We start from the raw sequence: 18,033 nt of genomic DNA, 5'->3' as shown, positions 1-18,033 counted from the left end.
ACAGGTGGTATTAGACTGGAGGGTTATCACAGCGGGAATTGGACAGGAGCGTGTTCACAGGGGGAATTGGACAGGAGGGTGTTCACAGGTGGAATTAAACAGGAGGGTGCTCACTGGGGGAATTAGACAGGACGGTGTTCACAGGGGAATTAGACAGGAGGGTGTTCACAGGGGAATTAGACAGGAGGTTGTTCACAGGGGAATTAGGCACGAGGGTGTTCACAGGGGAATTGGACAGGAGTGCGTTCACGGAGGAATTAGAAAGGATGCTATTCAGAGTGCGTATTAGACAGGAGCGTGCTCACAGGTGGAATAAAACAGGAGGGTGCTGACAGGGGGAATTAGACAGGACGGTGTTCACAGGGGGAATTAGACAGGATGGTGTTCACGGTGTTAATGAGATAGGAGGGTGTGCACATGGGGAATTAGACAGGAGCGTGTTCACCGGGGAATTCGACAGGATGGTGTTCACAGGGGAATTAGGCACGAGGTTGTTCAGAGGAGGAACTAGACTGGAGCGTGTTCACAGGGGAATTAGACAGGAGGGTGTTCACGGGGGGAATTAGACAGGAGGGTGTTCACAGGGGAATTAGGCACGAGGGTGTTCACAGGGGAATTAGACAGGTGGGTGTTCACTGGGGGATTTCGACAGGAGCGTGTTCGCAGGGGAATTCGACAGGATGGTGATCACAGGGCGAATTAGATAGGGGGGTGTTGACAGGGGAAATTAGACTGGAGGCTGTTCAGAGGTGGAATTAGACAGGAGCGTGTTCTCCAGGGATATTAGACAGGAAGGTGTTCACGGGGATTGAGACAGGAGGGTGTTCACATGGGATATTAGATAGGAGCGTGTTCACAGGGGAATTAGACAGGTGGTTGTTCACATGGGGGATTGGACAGGAGTGCGTTCACGGGGGAATTAGACAGGAGGCTATTCAGAGTGCGTATTAGACAGGAGGGTGTTCACAGGGGGAATTAGACAGGAGCGTGTTCACGGTGTTAATGAGATAGGAGGGTGTGCACATGGGGAATTAGACAGGAGCGTGTTCACCGGGGAATTAGACAGGATGGTGTTCACAGGGGAATTCGGCAGGAGGTTGTTCAGAGGAGGAATTAGACTGGAGCGTGTTCACAGGGGAATTGGGCAGGAGGCTTTTCACAATGTGAATGAGACAGGAGGGTGATCACAGGGGAATTAGGCAGGAGGGTGTTCACGGGGGAATTAGACAGGAGTGTGTTCACCGGAGAACTAGACAGGAGGGTGTTCAAAGCGGAATTAGACAGGAGGGTGTTCACAGGGGAAATTAGACAGGACTGTCTTCACATGGGGAATTCAAAGGTACGTTGATCACAGGGGAATTTGGCAGGAGGGTGTTCACAGGGCGAATTTGACAGGAGGGTGTTCACAGGCGGAATTGGGCAGGAGGCTTTTCACAATGTGAATGAGACAGGAGGCTGTTCACAGGGGGACTTAGACAGGAGCGTGTCACAGGTGGAATTAGACATGAGGGTGTTCACAGGGGGAATTAGACAGGACGGCGTTCACAGGGGGAATTAGACAGGAGGGTGTTCACTGGGGGAATTAGGCAGGAGGGTGTTCACAGGTGGAATTAGACTGGTGGGTGTTCACAGGGGGAATTAGACAGGAGGGTGTTCACAGGGGGAATTAAACAGTATGGTATTCACAGGGGAATTAGACAAGAGGGTGTTCACAGGTGGAATTAGACAGGAGGGTGTTCACAGGGGGAATTAGACAGTATGGTGTTCACAGGGGGAATTAAACAGTACGGTGTTCACAGGCGTATTAGGCAGGAGGGTGTTCACAGGTGGAATTAGACAGGAGGATGTTCACAGGGGGAATTAAACAGGAGGGTGTTCACAGGTGGAATTAGACTGGAGGGTGTTCACAATGTGAATGAGACAGGAGGGTGTTCACAGGGGGAATTAGACAGGAGGATGATCACAGGGGGAATTACACAGGAGGGTGTTCACAGGTGGAATTAGACTGGAGGGTGTTCACAATGTGAATGAGACAGGAGGGTTTTCACAGGGGGAATTAGACAGTAGATTGTCACAGGGGAATTGGACTGGAGGGTTTTCACATGGGAAATCGACATGATGATGTTCACAGGGGAATGAGGCAAAAGGGTGTTCGCACGGGAATTAGACAGGAGGGTGTTCACAGGGGAATTAGGCAGAAGGGTGTCCACAGGGGAATTAGACAGGAGGGTGTCCACAGGGGAATTAGGCTCGTGGGTGTTCACAGAGGAATTAGGCAGGATGGTGATCACAGGGGAATTAGGCAGGAGTGTGTTCACTGGGGGAATTAGACAGGAGGGTGTTCTCAGTGGGAATGAGAGAGGAGGGTGTTCACAGGTGGAATTAGACAGGAGGGTGTTTCCTGGGGGAATTAGACAGGAGCGTGTACACAGTGTGAATGAGACAGGCGTGTGTTCGCAGGGGAATTAGGCAGGAGGGTGTTCACAGCGGGAATTAGACAGGAGGATGTTCACTGGGTGAACTAGACAGGAGGGGTTTCACAGGGTGAATTAGACAGGAGGGTGTTCACAGGTGGAATTAGACAGGAGCGTGTTCACAGTTTGAATGAGACAGGAGGGTGTTCTCAGGGGGAATTAGACAGGGGGTGTCAAAGGGGAATTAGACAGGAGGGGGTTCACAGGGGGAATTTGTCACTTGGGTGTTCAGAGGGGGAATTAGACATGATGTTGTTCACAGGGTGAATTAGACAGGAGGTTGCTCACAGGTGGTATTAGACTGGAGGGTGATCACAGGGGGAATTGGACAGGAGGGTGTTCACAGGGGGAATTAGACAGCAGGGTGTTCACAGGTGAATTAGGCAGGAGGGTGTTCACAGGGGGAATTAGACAGGAGCGTATTCACAGGGGAATTAGGCACGAGGGTGTTCACAGCGGAATTAGGCAGGAGGGTGATCACAGGGGAATTAGGCAGGAGGGTGTTCACAGGGGGCATTAGACAGTACGGTGTTCACAGGGGGAATTAAACAGGACGGTTTCACAGGGGAATAAGACAGGACGGTGTTCACAGGGGGAATTAAACAGTATGGTGTTCACAGGGGAATTAGACAGGAGGGTGTTCACAGGTGGAATTAGACAGGAGGGTGTTCACAGGGGGAATTAGGCAGGAGGGTGTTCACATGGGATATTTGATAGGAGGGTGTTCACGGGGGGGATTTGATAGGAGGCTATTGACAGTGCGTATTAGACAGGAGGGTGTGCACAGGGGGAATTAGACAGGAGGGTGTTCACTGGGGAATTAGACAGCAGGGTGTTCACAGGGGGAATTAGACAGGACGGTGTTCACTGGGGAATGTGGCAGGAGGGTGTTCACAGGGGGAATTAGACAGGAGGTTGTTCACAGGTGGTATTAGACTGGAGGGTTATCACAGCGGGAATTGGACAGGAGCGTGTTCACAGGGGGAATTGGACAGGAGGGTGTTCACAGGTGGAATTAGACAGGAGGGTGTTCACAGGGGGAATTAGGCAGGAGGGTGTTCACAGGTGGAATTAGACTGGTGGGTGTTCAGAGGGGGAATTAGACAGGAGGGTGTTCACATGGGATATTAGATAGGAGGGTGTTCACGGGGGGGATTTGATAGGAGGCGATTCACAGTGCGTATTAGACAGGAGGGTGTACACAGGGGGAATTAGACAGGAGGGTGTTCACTGGGGAATTAGACAGCAGGGTGTTCACAGGGGGAATTAGACAGGACGGTGTTCACTGGGGAATTTGGCAGGAGGGTGTTCACAGGGGGAATTAGACAGGAGGTTGTTCACTGGTGGTATTAGACTGGAGGGTTAGCGCAGCGGGAATTGGACAGGAGCGTGTTCACAGGTCGAATTGGACAGGAGGGTGTTCACAGGTGGTATTAGACTGGAGGGTTATCGCAGCGGGAATTGGACAGGAGGGTGTTCACAGGTGGAAATATACAGGAGCATGTTCACATTTTGAATGAGACAGGGGGGTGTTCACAGGGGGAATTAGACAGGACGGTGTTCACAGGGGAATTAGACAGGAGGGTGTTCACAGGGGGATTGGACAGGAGTGCGTTCACGGAGGAATTAGAAAGGAGGCTATTCAGAGTGCGTATTAGACAGGAGGGTGTTCACAGGGGGAATTAGACAGGAGCGTGTTCACAGGTGGAGTAAAACAGGAGGGTGCTGACAGGGGGAATTAGACAGGAGGGTGTTGACGGGGGGAATTAGACAGGATGGTGTTCACGGTGTTAATGATATAGGAGGGTGTGCACATGGGGAATTAGACAGGAGCGTGTTCACCGGGGAATTAGACAGGATGGTGTTCACAGGGGAATTCGGCAGGAGGTTGTTCAGAGGAGGAACTAGACTGGAGCGTGTTCACAGGGGAATTAGACAGGAGGCTGTTCACTGGGGAATGAGACAGGAGGGTGTTCACAGTTGGAATTAAACAGGAGGGTGTTCACAGGGGAATTAGACAGGACGGTGTTCACAGGGGAATTAGAGAGGAGCGTGTTCACAGGGGAATTAGACAAGAGGCTGTTCACTGGGGAATGAGACAGGAGGTTGTTCACAGGGGAATTAGGCACGAGGGTGTTCACAGGGGGATTGGACAGGAGGGTGTTCACAGGGGAATTAGGCACGAGGGTGTTCACAGGGGAATTAGACAGGTGGGTCTTCACAGGGGGATTTCGACAGGAGCGTGTTCGCAGGGGAATTAGACAGGATGGTGTTCACAGGGCGAATTAGATAGGGGGGTGTTGACTGGGGGAATTAGACTGGAGGCTGTTCAGAGGTGGAATTAGACAGGAGCGTGTTCTCCAGGGATATTGGACAGGAGGGTGTTCACAGGGGAATTAGGCACGAGGGTGTTCACAGGGGGATTGGACAGGAGTGCGTTCACGGAGGAATTAGAAAGGAGGCTATTCAGAGTGCGTATTAGACAGGAGGGTGTTCACAGGGGGAATTAGACAGGAGCGTGTTCACAGGTGGAATAAAACAGGAGGGTGCTGACAGGGGGAATTAGACAGGAGGGTGTTCACAGGGGAATTAGACAGGAGGTTGTTCACAGGGGAATTAGGCACGAGGGTGTTCACAGCGGGATTGGACAGGAGTGCGTTCACGGAGGAATTAGAAAGGAGGCTACTCAGAATGCGTATTAGACAGGAGGGTGTTCACAGGGGGAATTAGACAGGAGCGTGTTCACAGGTGGAATAAAACAGGAGGGTGCTGACAGGGGGAATTAGACAGGAGGGTGTTCACAGGGGGAATTAGACAGGATGGTGTTCACGGTGTTAATGAGATAGGAGGGTGTGCACATGGGGAATTAGACAGGAGCGTGTTCACCGGGGAATTAGACAGGATGGTGTTCACAGGGGAATTCGGCAGGAGGTTGTTCAGAGGAGGAACTAGACTGGAGCGTGTTCACAGGGGAATTAGACAGGAGGCTGTTCACTGGGGAATGAGACAGGAGGGTGTTCACAGTTGGAATTAGACAGGAGCGTGTTCACAGGGGAATTAGACAAGAGGCTGTTCACTGGGGAATGAGACAGGAGGTTGTTCACAGGGGAATTAGGCACGAGGGTGTTCACAGGGGGATTGGACAGGAGTGCGTTCACGGAGGAATTAGAAAGGAGGCTATTCAGAGTGCGTATTAGACAGGAGGGTGTTCACAGGGGGAATTAGACAGGAGGGTGTTCACAGGGGGAATTAGACAGGACGGTGTTCACAGGGGGAATTAGACAGGAGGCTGTTCACTGGGGAATGAGACAGGAGGGTGATCACAGGGGAATTAGGCAGGAGGGTGTTCACGGGGGGAATTAGACAGGAGGGTGTTCACAGGGGAATTAGGCACGAGGGTGTTCACAGGGGAATTAGACAGGTGGGTGTTCACAGGGGGATTTCGACAGGAGCGTGTTCGCAGGGGAATTAGACAGGATGGTGTTCACAGGGCGAATTAGATAGGGGGGTGTTGACAGGGGGAATTAGACTGGAGGCTGTTCAGAGGTGGAATTAGACAGGAGCGTGTTCTCCAGGGATATTAGACAGGAAGGTGTTCACGGGGATTGAGACAGGAGGGTGTTCACATGGGATATTAGATAGGAGCGTGTTCACAGGGGAATTAGACAGGTGGTTGTTCACATGGGGGATTGGACAGGAGTGCGTTCACGGGGGAATTAGACAGGAGGCTATTCAGAGTGCGTGTTAGACAGGAGGGTGTTCACAGGGGGAATTAGACAGGAGCGTGTTCACGGTGTTAGTGAGATAGGAGGGTGTGCACATGGGGAATTAGACAGGAGCGTGTTCACCGGGGAATTAGACAGGATGGTGTTCACAGGGGAATTCGGCAGGAGGTTGTTCAGAGGAGGAATTAGACTGGAGCGTGTTCACAGGGGAATTAGACAAGAGGCTGTTCACTGGGGAATGAGACAGGAGGGTGATCACAGGGGAATTAGGCAGGAGGGTGTTCACGGGGGAATTAGACAGGAGTGTGTTCACTGGAGAACTAGACAGGAGGGTGTTCAAAGCGGAATTAGACAGGAGGGTGTTCACAGGGGAAATTAGACAGGACTGTCTTCACATGGGGAATTCAAAGGTACGTTGATCACAGGGGAATTTGGCAGGAGGGTGTTCACGGGGGAATTAGACAGGAGTGTGTTCACCGGAGAATTAGACAGGAGGGTGTTCACAGCGGAATTAGGCAGGAGGGTGTTCACGGGGGAATTAGACAGGAGTGCGTTCACCGGAGAATTAGACAGGAGGGTGTTCACAGCGGAATTGGACAGGAGGGTGTTCACAGGGGAAATTAGACAGGACTGTCTTCACATGGGGAATTCAAAGGTACGTTGTTCACTGGGGAATTTGGCAGGAGGGTGTTCACAGGGCGAATTTGACAGGAGGGTGTTCACAGGCGGAATTGGACAGGAGGGTGTTCACAATGTGAATGAGACAGGAGGGTGTTCACAGGGGGACTTAGACAGGAGCGTGTCACAGGTGGAATTAGACATGAGGGTGTTCACAGGGGGAATTAGACAGGAGGGCGTTCACAGGGGGAATTAGACAGGAGGGTGTTCACTGGGTGAATTAGGCAGGAGGGTGTTCACAGGTGGAATTAGACTGGTGGGTGTTCACAGGGGGAATTAGACAGGAGGGTGTTCACAGGGGGAATTAAACAGTATGGTGTTCACAGGGGAATTAGACAGGAGGGTGTTCACAGGTGGAATTAGACAGGAGGGTGTTCACAGGGGGAATTAGACAGGAGGGTGTTCACAGGGGGAATTAAACAGTACCGTGTTCACAGGGGAATTAGGCAGGAGGGTGTTCACAGGTGGAATTAGACAGGAGGATGTTCACAGGGGGAATTAAACAGGAGGGTGTTCACAGGTGGAATTAGACTGGAGGGTGTTCACAATGTGAATGAGACTGGAGGGTGTTCACAGGGGGAATTAGACAGGAGGATGATCACAGGGGGAATTACACAGGAGGGTGTTCACAGGTGGAATTAGACTGGAGGGTGTTCACAGGGGGAATTAGACAGTAGATTGTCACAGGGGAATTGGACTGGAGGGTGTTCACAGGGGAAATCGACATGATGATGTTCACAGGGGAATGAGGCAAAAGGGTGTTCGCACGGGAATTAGACAGGAGGGTGTTCACAGGGGAAGTAGGCAGAAGGGTGTCCACAGGGGAATTAGACAGGAGGGTGTCCACAGGGGAATTAGGCTCGTGGGTGTTCACAGAGGAATTTGGCTGGAGGGTGATCACAGGGGAATTAGGCAGGAGGGTGTTCACTGGGGGAATTAGACAGGAGGGTGTTCACAGTGTGAATGAGAGAGGAGGGTGTTCACATGTGGAATTAGACAGGAGGGTGTTCACTGGGGGAATTAGACAGGAGCGTGTACACAGTGTGAATGAGACAGGCGTGTGTTCGCAGGGGCATTAGGCAGGAGGGTGTTCACAGCGGGAATTAGACAGGTAGCGTGTTCACAGTTTGAATGAGACAGGAGGGTGTTCTCAGGGGGAATTAGACAGGGGGGTGTCAAAGGGGAATTAGACAGGAGGGGGTTCACAGGGGGAATTAGTCACTTGGGTGTTCAGAGGGGGAATTAGACATGATGTTGTTCACAGGGGGAATTAGACAGGATGTTGTTCACAGGTGGTTGTAGACTGGAGGGTGATCACAGGGGGAATTGGACAGGAGGGTGTTCACAGGGGGAATTAGACAGGAGCGTGTCACAGGGGAATTAGACAGCAGGGTGTTCACAGGGGAATTAGACAGGAGGGTGTTCACAGGGGGGAATTAGACGGGAGGGTGTTCACAGGGGAATTAAACATGAGCGTATTCACAGGGGAATTAGGCAAGAGGGTGTTCACAGCGGAATTAGGCAGGAGGGTGATCACAGGGGAATTAGGCAGGAGGGTGTTCACAGGGGACATTAGACAGTACGGTGTTCACAGGGGGAATTAAACAGGACGGTTTTACAGGGGAATAAGACAGGACGGTGTTCACAGGGGGAATTAAACAGTATGGTGTTCACAGGGGAATTAGACAGGAGGGTGTTCACAGGTGGAATTAGACAGGAGGGTGTTCACAGGGGGAATTAGGCAGGAGGGTGTTCACAGGTGGAATTAGACTGGTGGGTGTTCACAGGGGGAATTAGACAGGAGGGTGTTCACAGGTGGAATTAGACAGGAGGGTGTTCACAGGGGAATTATACAGGAGCGTGTTCACAGAGGAATTAGGCAAGAGGGTGTTCACAGCGGAATTAGGCAGGAGGGTAATCGCAGGGGAATTAGGCAGGAGGGTGTTCACAGGGGGCATTAGACAGTACGGTGTTCACAGGGGGAATTAAACAGGACGGTGTTCACAGGGGAATTGGACAGGAGGGTTTTCACGGGTGGAATTAGACAGGAGGGTGTTCACAGGGGGAATTAAACAGTACGGTGTTCACAGGGGAATTAGGCAGGAGGGTGTTCACAGGTGGAATTAGACAGGAGGATGTTCACAGGGGGAATTAAACAGGAGGGTGTTCACAGGTGGAATTAGACTGGAGGGTGTTCACAATGTGAATGAGACAGGAGGGTGTTCACAGGGGGTATTAGCCAGGAGGATGATCACAGGGGGAATTACACAGGAGGGTGGTCACAGGTGGAATTAGACTGGAGGGTGTTCACAATGTGAATGAGACTGGAGGGTGTTCACAGGGGGAATTAGACAGTAGATTGTCACAGGGGAATTTGACAGGAGGGTGTTCACAGGGGAAATCGACATGATGGTGTTCACAGGGGAATGAGGCAATAGGGTGTTCGCACGGGGAATTGGACAGGAGGGTGTTCACAGGGGAATTAGGCAGAAGGGTGTACACAGGGGAATTAGACAGGAGGTTGTCCACAGGGGAATTAGGCTCGTGGGCGTTAAAAGAGGAATTAGGCAGGAGGGTGATCACAGGGGAATTAGGCAGGAGGGTGTTCACTGGGGGAATTAGACAGGAGGGTGTTCACAGTGTGAATGTGACAGGAGGGTGTTCACAGGTGGAATTAGACAGGAGGGTGTTCACTGGGGTATTAGACAGGAGCGTGTTCACAGTTTGAATTAAGCAGGAGGGTGTTCACAGCGGGAATTAGACAGGAGGATGTTCACAGGGTGAATTAGACAGGAGCGGTTTCACAGGGTGAATTAGACAGGCGGGTGTTCACAGGTGGAATTGGACAGGAGCGTGTTCACAGTTTGAATGAGACAGGAGGGTGTTCACAGGGGGAATTAGACAGGGTGGTGTCAAAGGGGAATTAGACAGGAGGGGGTTCACAGGGGGAATTAGTCACTTGGGTGCTCACAGGGGGAATTAGACAGGATGTTGTTCACAGGGGGAATTAGACAGGAGGTTGTTCACAAGTGGTATGAGACTGGAGGGTGATCACAGGGGGAATTGGACAGGAGGGTGTTCACAGGGGGAATTAGACAGGAGGGTGTCACAGGGGAATTAGACCGCAGGGTGTTCACAGGGGAATTAGACAGGAGGGTGTTCACAGGTGGAATTAGACAGGAGGGTGTTCACAGGGGAATTAGACAGGAGCGTGTTCACAGGGGAATACGGCACGAGGGTGTTCACAACGGAATTAGGCAGGAGGGTGATCACAGGGGAATGAGGCAGGAGGGTGTTCACAGGGGGAATTAGACAGGAGGGTGTTCACAGGGGAATTAGACAGGAGGGTGTTCACAGGGGGAATTAGACAGGTGCGTGTTCACAGGGGGAATTAGAGAGGAGCGTGTTCACAGGGGGAATTCGACAGCAGCGTATTCACATGGGAATTAGACAGGAGGGTGTTCACAGGGGGAATTCGACAGGTGCGTGTTCACAGGGGGAATTAGAGAGGAGCGTGTTCACAGGGGAATTAGACAGGCTGGTGTTCACAGGGGGTATTAGATAAGGGGCTGTTTCCAGGGGATGTTCGACTGGAGGGTGTTCATAGGAGGAAATAGACAGGAGCGTGTTCACAGGGGAATCACAGAGGAGGTTGTTCACAAGGGATATTAGATAGGAGGGTGTTCACGGGGATTTAGACAGGAGGGTGTTAACAAAGGGGATTAGATAGGAGGGTGTTCACGGGGGGGATTTGATAGGAGGCTATTCACAGTGCGTATTAGACAGGAGGGTGTACACTGGGGGAATTAGACAGGAGGGTGTTCACTGGGGAATTAGACAGCAGGGTGTTCACAGGGGGAATTGGACAGGACGGTTTTCACTGGGGAATTTGGCAGGAGGGTGTTCACAGGGTGAATTAGACAGCAGGATGTTCACAGGTGGAAATAGACGGGAGCGTGTTCACATTTTGAATGAGACAGGAGGGTGTTCACAGGGGGAATTAGACAGGAGGTTGTTCACAGGTGGTATTGGACTGGAGGGTGATCACAGCGGGAATTGGACAGGAGCGTGTTCACAGGGGGAATTGGACAGGAGGGTGTTCACAGGTGGAATTAAACAGGAGGGTGTTCACAGGGGGAATTAGACAAGACGGTGTTCACAGGGGAATTAGACAGGAGGGTGTTCACAGGGGAATTAGACAGGAGGTTGTTCACAGGGGAATTAGGCACGAGGGTGTTCACAGGGGAATTAGACAGGTGGGTGTTCACAGGGGGATTTAGACAGCAGCTTGTTCACAGGGGAATTAGACAGGATGGTGTTCACAGGGGGAATTAGATAGGGGGGTGTTGACAGGGGGAATTAGACTGGAGGCTGTTCAGAGGTGGAATTAGACAGGAGCGTGTTCTCAAGGTATATTAGATAGGAGGGTGTTCACGGGGATTTAGACAGGAGGGTGTTCACATGGGATATTAGCTGGGAGCGTGTTCACAGGGTAATTAGACACGAGGGTGTTCACATGGGGGATTGGACAGGAGTGCGTTCACGGAGGAATTAGACAGGAGGCTATTCAGAGTGCGTATTAGACAGGAGGGTGTTCACAGGGGGAATTAGACAGGAGCGTGTTCACAAGTGGAATAAAACAGGAGGGTGTTGACAGGGGGAATTTGACAGGATGGTGTTCACAGGGGGAATTAGACAGGATGGTGTTCACGGTGTTAATGAGATAGGAGGGTGTGCACATGGGGAATTAGACAGGAGCGTGTTCACTGGGGAATTAGACGGGATGGTGTTCACAGGGGAATTCGGCAGGAGGTTGTTCAGAGGAGGAATTAGACTGGAGCGTGTTCACAGGGGAATTAGACAGGAGGCTGTTCACTGGGGAATGAGACAGGAGGCTGTTCACTGGGGAATGAGACAGGAGGATGATCACAAGGAAATTAGGCAGGTGGGTGTTCACGGGGGAAATTAGACAGGAGTGTGTTCACCGGAGAATTAGGCAGGAGGGTGTTCACAGGGGAATTAGGCACGAGGTTATTCACAGGGGAATTAGACAGGTGGGTGTTCACAGGGGGATTTCGACAGGAACGTGTTCACAGGGGGAATTGGACAGGAGCGTGTTCACAGGGGGAATTGGATAGGGGCGTGTTGACAGGGGGTATTAGACTGGAGGCTTCTCAGAGGTGGAATTAGACAGGAGCGTGTTCTCAAGGTATATTAGATAGGAGGGTGTTCACGGGGATTTAGACAGGAGGGTGTGCACATGGGATATTAGATAGGATCGTGTTCACAGGGTAATTAGACTGGTGGGTGTTCACAAGGGGAATTAGACAGGAGGGTGTTCACAGGGGAAATTAAACAGTATGGTGTTCGCAGGGGGAATTAGACAGGAGGGTGTTCACAGGTGGAATTAAACAGGAGGGTGTCCACAGGGGGAATTAGACAGGATGGCGTTCACAGGGGAATTCGGCAGGAGGTTGTTCAGAGGAGGAATTAGACTGGAGCGTGTTCACAGGGGATTTAGACAGGAGGCTGTTCACTGGGGAATGAGACAGGAGGGTGATCACAGGGGAATTAGGCAGGAGGGTGTTCACGGGGGGAATTAGACAGGAGTGTGTTCACCGGAGAATTAGGCAGGAGGGTGTTCACAGGGGAATTAGGCAGGAGGTTGTTCACAGGGGAATTAGACAGGTGGGTGTTCACAGGGGGATTTCGACAGGAGCGTGTTCACAGGGGAATTAGACAGGATGGTGGTCACAGGGGGAATTAGATAGGGTGGTGTTGACAGGGGGAATTAGACTGGAGGCTGTTCAGAGGTAGAATTAGACAGGAGCGTGTTCTCAAGGGATATTAGATAGGAGGGTGTTCACGGGGATTTAGACAGGAGGGTGTTCACATGGGATATTAGATAGGAGCGTGTTCACAGGGGAATTAGACAGGTGGTTGTTCACATGGGGGATTGGACAGGAGTGCGTTCACGGGGGAATTAGACAGGAGGCTATTCAGAGTGCGTATTAGACAGGAGGGTGTTCACAGGGGGAATTAGACAGGGCCGTGTTCACGGTGTTAATGAGATAGGAGGGTGTGCACATGGGGAATTAGACAGGAGCGTGTTCACCGGGGAATTAGACAGGATGGTGTTCACAGGGGAATTCGGCAGGAGGTTGTTCAGAGGAGGATTTAGACTGGAGCGTGTTCACAGGGGAATTAGACAAGAGGCTGTTCCCTGGGGAATGAGACAGGAGGGTGATCACAGGGGAATTAGGCAGGAGGGTGTTCACGGGGGGAATTAGACAGGAGTGTGTTCACCGGAGAATTAGACAGGAGGGTGTTCACAGCGGAATTAGACAGGAGGGTGTTCACAGGGGAAATTAGACAGGACTGTCTTCACATGAGGAATTAAAAGGTACGTTGATCACAGGGGAATTTGGCAGCAGGGTCTTCACAGGGCGAATTTGACAGGAGGGTGTTCACAGGGCGAATTTGACAGGAGGGTGTTCACAGGCGGACTCGGACAGGAGGGTGTTCACAATGTGAATGAGACAGGAGGGTGTTCACAGTGGGACTTAGACAGGAGCGTGTCACAGGTGGAATTAGACATGAGGGTGTTCACAGGGGGAATTAGACAGGAGGGCGTTCACAGGGGGAATTAGACAGGAGGGTGTTCACAGTTGGAATTAGGCTGGAGGGTGTTCACAGGTGGAATTAGACTGGTGGGTGTTCACAGGGGGAATTAGACAGGAGGGTGTTCACAGGGGGAATTAAACAGTATGGTGTTCACAGGGGGAATTAGACAGGAGGGTGTTCACACGGGGAATTAAACAGTACGGTGTTCACAGGGGAATTAGGCAGGAGGGTGTTCACAGGTGGAATTAGACAGGAGGATGTTCACAGGGGGAATTAAACAGGAGGGTGTTCACAGGTGAATTAGACTGGAGGGTGTTCACAAAGTGAATGAGAGAGGAGGGTGTTCACAGGGGGAATTAGGCAGGAGGATGATCACAGGGGGAATTACACAGGAGGGTGTTCACAGGAGGAATTAGACTGGAGGGTGTTCACAATGTGAATGAGACAGGAGGGTGTTCACAGGTGGAATTAGACACGAGGGTGTTCACAGGTGGAATTAGACACGAGGGTGTTCACTGGGGGTATTAGACAGGAGCGTGTACACAGTGTGAATGAGACAGGCGTGTGTTCTCAGGGGAATTAGGCAGCAGGGTGTTCACAGCGGGAATGAGACAGGAGGATGTTCACAGGGTGAATTCGACAGGAGGGGTTTCACAGGGTGAATTAGACAGGAGGGTGTTCACAGGTGGAATTGGACAGGAGCGTGTTCACAGTTTGAATGAGACAGGAGGGTGTTCACAGGGGGTATTAGACAGGGTGGTGTCAAAGGGGAATTAGACAGGAGGGGGTTCACAGGGGGAATTAGTCACTTGGGTGTTCACAGGAGGAATTAGACAGGATGTTGTTCACAGGGCGAATTAGACAGGAGGTTGTTCACAGGTGGTATTAGACTGGAGGGTGTCACAGGGGAATTAGACAGCAGGGTGTTCACAGGGGAATTAGACAGGAGTGTGTTCACAGGGGGAATTAGACAGGAGGGTGTTCACAGGGGAATTTGACAGGAGCGTGTTCACAGGGGAATCAGGCACGAGGGTGTTCGCAGCGGAATTAGGCAGGAGGGTGATCACAGGGGAATTAGGCAGGAGGGTGTTCACAGGGGGCATTAGACAGTACGGTGTTCACAGGGAGAATTAAACAGGACGGTGTTCACAGGGGAATTAGACAGGACGGTGTTCACAGGGGAAATTAGACAGGACGGTGTTCACAGGGAGAATTAAACAGGACGGTGTTCGCAGGGGAATTAGACAGGAGGTTTTTCACAGGGGGAATTAGACAGGAGTGTGTTCACAGGGGGAATTAAACAGGATGGTGTTCACAGGTGAATTAGGCAGGTGGGTGTTCACAGCGGGAATTAGACAGGAGGGTGTTCACAGGGGGAATTAGACAGGAGCGTGTTCACAGGGGGAATTAGACAGGAGCGTGTTCACAGGGGAATTAGGCAGGACGGTGTTCAAAAGTGGAATTAGATAGTGGGGTGTTCATAGGTGGAATTAGACAGGAGGGTGTTCACTGGGGGAATTAGACAGGAGCGTGTTCACAGGGGGAATTAGACAGGAGAGAGTTCACAGGGGAATTAGACAGGATGGTGTTCACAGGGGGTATTAGATAGGGGGTGTGTTCACAGGGGGAATTAGACTGGAGGGAGTTCATAGGTGGAATTAGACAGGAGCGTGTTCACAGGGGAATTAGACAGGAGGGTGTTCACAAGGGATATTAGATAGGACGGTGTTCACGGGGATTTAGACAGGAGGGTGTTCACAGGGGGGATTAGACAGGAGGGTGTTCACATGGCATATTAGATAGGAGCGTGTTCACAGGGGAATTATACTGGAGGGTGTTCACATGGGATATCAGATCGGAGTGTGTTCACGGGGATTTAGACAGGAGGGTGATCTCAGGGGAATTCGGCAGGGGGGTGTTCACAGCGGGAATTAGACAGGAGGATGTTCACAGGGTGAATTAGACAGGAGGGGGTTCACAGGGTGAATTCGACAGGACGGTGTTCACAGGTGGAATTAGACAGGAGCGCGTTCACAGTTTGAATGAGACAGGAGTGTATTCACAGGGGGAATTAGACAGGGGGTGGCACAGGGGAATTAGACAGGAGGGGGTTCACAGGGGGAATTAGTCACTTGGGTGTTCACAGGGGGTATTAGACAGGATGTAGTTCACAGGGGGAATTAGACAGGAGGTTGTTCACAGGTGGTATTAGACTGGAGGGTGATCACAGGGGGAATTGGACAGGAGGGTGTTCACAGAGGGAATTAGACAGGAGGGTGTCACAGGGGAATTAAACAGGAGGGTGTTCACAGGGGGAATTAGACAGGAGCGTGTTCACAGGGGGAATTAGACAGGAGGGTGTTCACAGGGGAATTAGACAGGAGCGTGTTCACAGGGGAATTAGACAGGACGGTGTTCATAGGTGGAATTAGATAGTGGGGTGTTCATAGGTGGAATTAGACAGGAGGGTGTTCACAGGGGGAATTAGACAGGAGCGTATTCACAGGGGGAATTGGACAGGAGCGTGTTCACAGGGGTATTAGACAGGATGGTGTTCACAGGGGGTATTAGATAGGGGGTGTGTTCACAGGGGAATTATACAGGAGGGTGTTCACATGGGATATTGGACAGGAGGGTGTTCGCAACGGGAATTAGACAGGAGGATGTTTACAGGGTGAATTAGACAGGAGAGGGTTCATAGGGTGAATTAGACAGGAGGGTGTTCACAGGTGGAATTAGACAGGAGGGTGTTCACAGGGGGAATTAGACAGGGGGGTGTCACAGGTGAATTAGACAGGAGGGGGTTCATAGTGGGAATTAGTCACTTGGGTGTTCACAGGGGCAATTAGAAAGGATGTTGTTCACAGGGGGAATTAGACAGGAGGTTGTTCACAGGTGGTATTAGACTTGAGGGTGATCACAGGGGGAATTGGACAGGAGGGTGTTCACAGGGGTAATTAGACAGGAGGGTGTCACAGGGGAATTAGACAGGAGGGTGTTCACAGGGGAAATTAGTCAGGAGGGTGTTCACAGTGTGAATGAGACAGGAGGGTGTTCACAGGTGGAAATGGACAGGAGCGTGTTCACAGTGTGAATGAGACAGGAGGATGCTCACAGGGGGAATTAGACAGGAGGGTGTCTCAGGGGAATTAGACAGGAGGTGTTCACAGGGGAAATTGGACAGGTGGGTGTCACAGGGGAATTAGACAGGAGGTGTTCACAGGGGGAATTAGACAGGAGGGTGTCACAGGGGAATTAGACAGGAGGTGTTCACAGGGGGAATTAGACAGGAGGTTGTTCACAGGTGGTATTAGACTTGAGGGTGATCACAGGGGGAATTGGACAGGAGGGTGTTCACAGAGGGAATTAGACAGGAGGGTGTCACAGGGGGATCAGACAGGAGGTGTTCACAGGGGGAATTAGTCAGGAAGGTGTTCACAGGGGGAATTAGACAGGAGGGTGTTCACCGGGGGAATTAGGCACCAGGGTGTTCACAGGGGAATTAGACAGGAGGTGTTCACAGGGGGAATTAGACAGGAGTATGTTCACAGGGGGAATTAGACAGGAGGGTGTCACAGGGGAATTAGACAGGAGGTGTTCACAGGGGGAATTAGACAGGAGGGTGTTCACAGGGGGAATTAGTTAGGAGGGTGTCACAGGGTAATTGGACAGGAGGTGTTCACAGGGGGAATTAGACAGGAGGGTGTCACAGGGGGAATTAGACAGGAGGTGTTCACAGGGGGAATTAGTCAGGAGGGTGTCTCAGTGGAATTAGACAGGAGGTGTTCACAGGGGGAATTGGTCGGGAGGGTGTCACAGGGGAATTAGACAGGAGTTGTTCACAGGGGGAATTAGACAGGAGGGTGTCACAGGGGAATTAGACAGGATGTGTTCACAGGGGGAATTAGTCAGGAAGGTGTTCACAGGGGGAATTAGACAGGAGGTTGCTCACAGGTGGTATTAGACTGGAGGGTGATCACAGGGGGAATTGGACAGGAGGGTGTTCACAGGGTGAATTAGACAGGAGCGTGTTCACAGGTGGAATTAAACAGGGCGGTGTCGCAGGGGAATTTGACAGGGGGTGTTCACCGGGGGAATTAGACAGGAGGGTGTTCATGGGGGGAATTAGACAGGAGGGTGTTCATGGGGGGAATTCGACAGGAGGTTGTTCATAGGTGGCATTAGACCGGGGTGTGTTCACAGGGGGAATTGGACAGGAGTGTGTTCACAAGGGGAATTAGACAGGAGGTTGTCACAGGGTAGTTAGACAGGAGGTGTTCACAGGGGGAATTAGTCAGGAGGGTGTCACAGGGGAATTAGACAGGAGGTGTACACAGGTGGAATTAATCAGGAGGGTGTCTCAGGGGAATTAGACAGGAGGTGTTCACAGGGGGAATTAGACAGGAGGGTGGCACAGGGGAATTAGACAGGAGGTGTTCACAGGGGGAATTAGACCGGAGGGTGTCACAGGGGAATTAGACAGGAGGTGTTCACAGGGGTAATTGTTCAGGAAGGTGTTCACAGGGGGAATT

The sequence above is a fragment of the Heterodontus francisci genome, unplaced genomic scaffold (assembly GCF_036365525.1).
Source record: "Heterodontus francisci isolate sHetFra1 unplaced genomic scaffold, sHetFra1.hap1 HAP1_SCAFFOLD_214, whole genome shotgun sequence".
NCBI lineage: Eukaryota > Metazoa > Chordata > Chondrichthyes > Heterodontiformes > Heterodontidae > Heterodontus > Heterodontus francisci.
Note: the sequence above shows the minus strand (reverse complement) of the source record.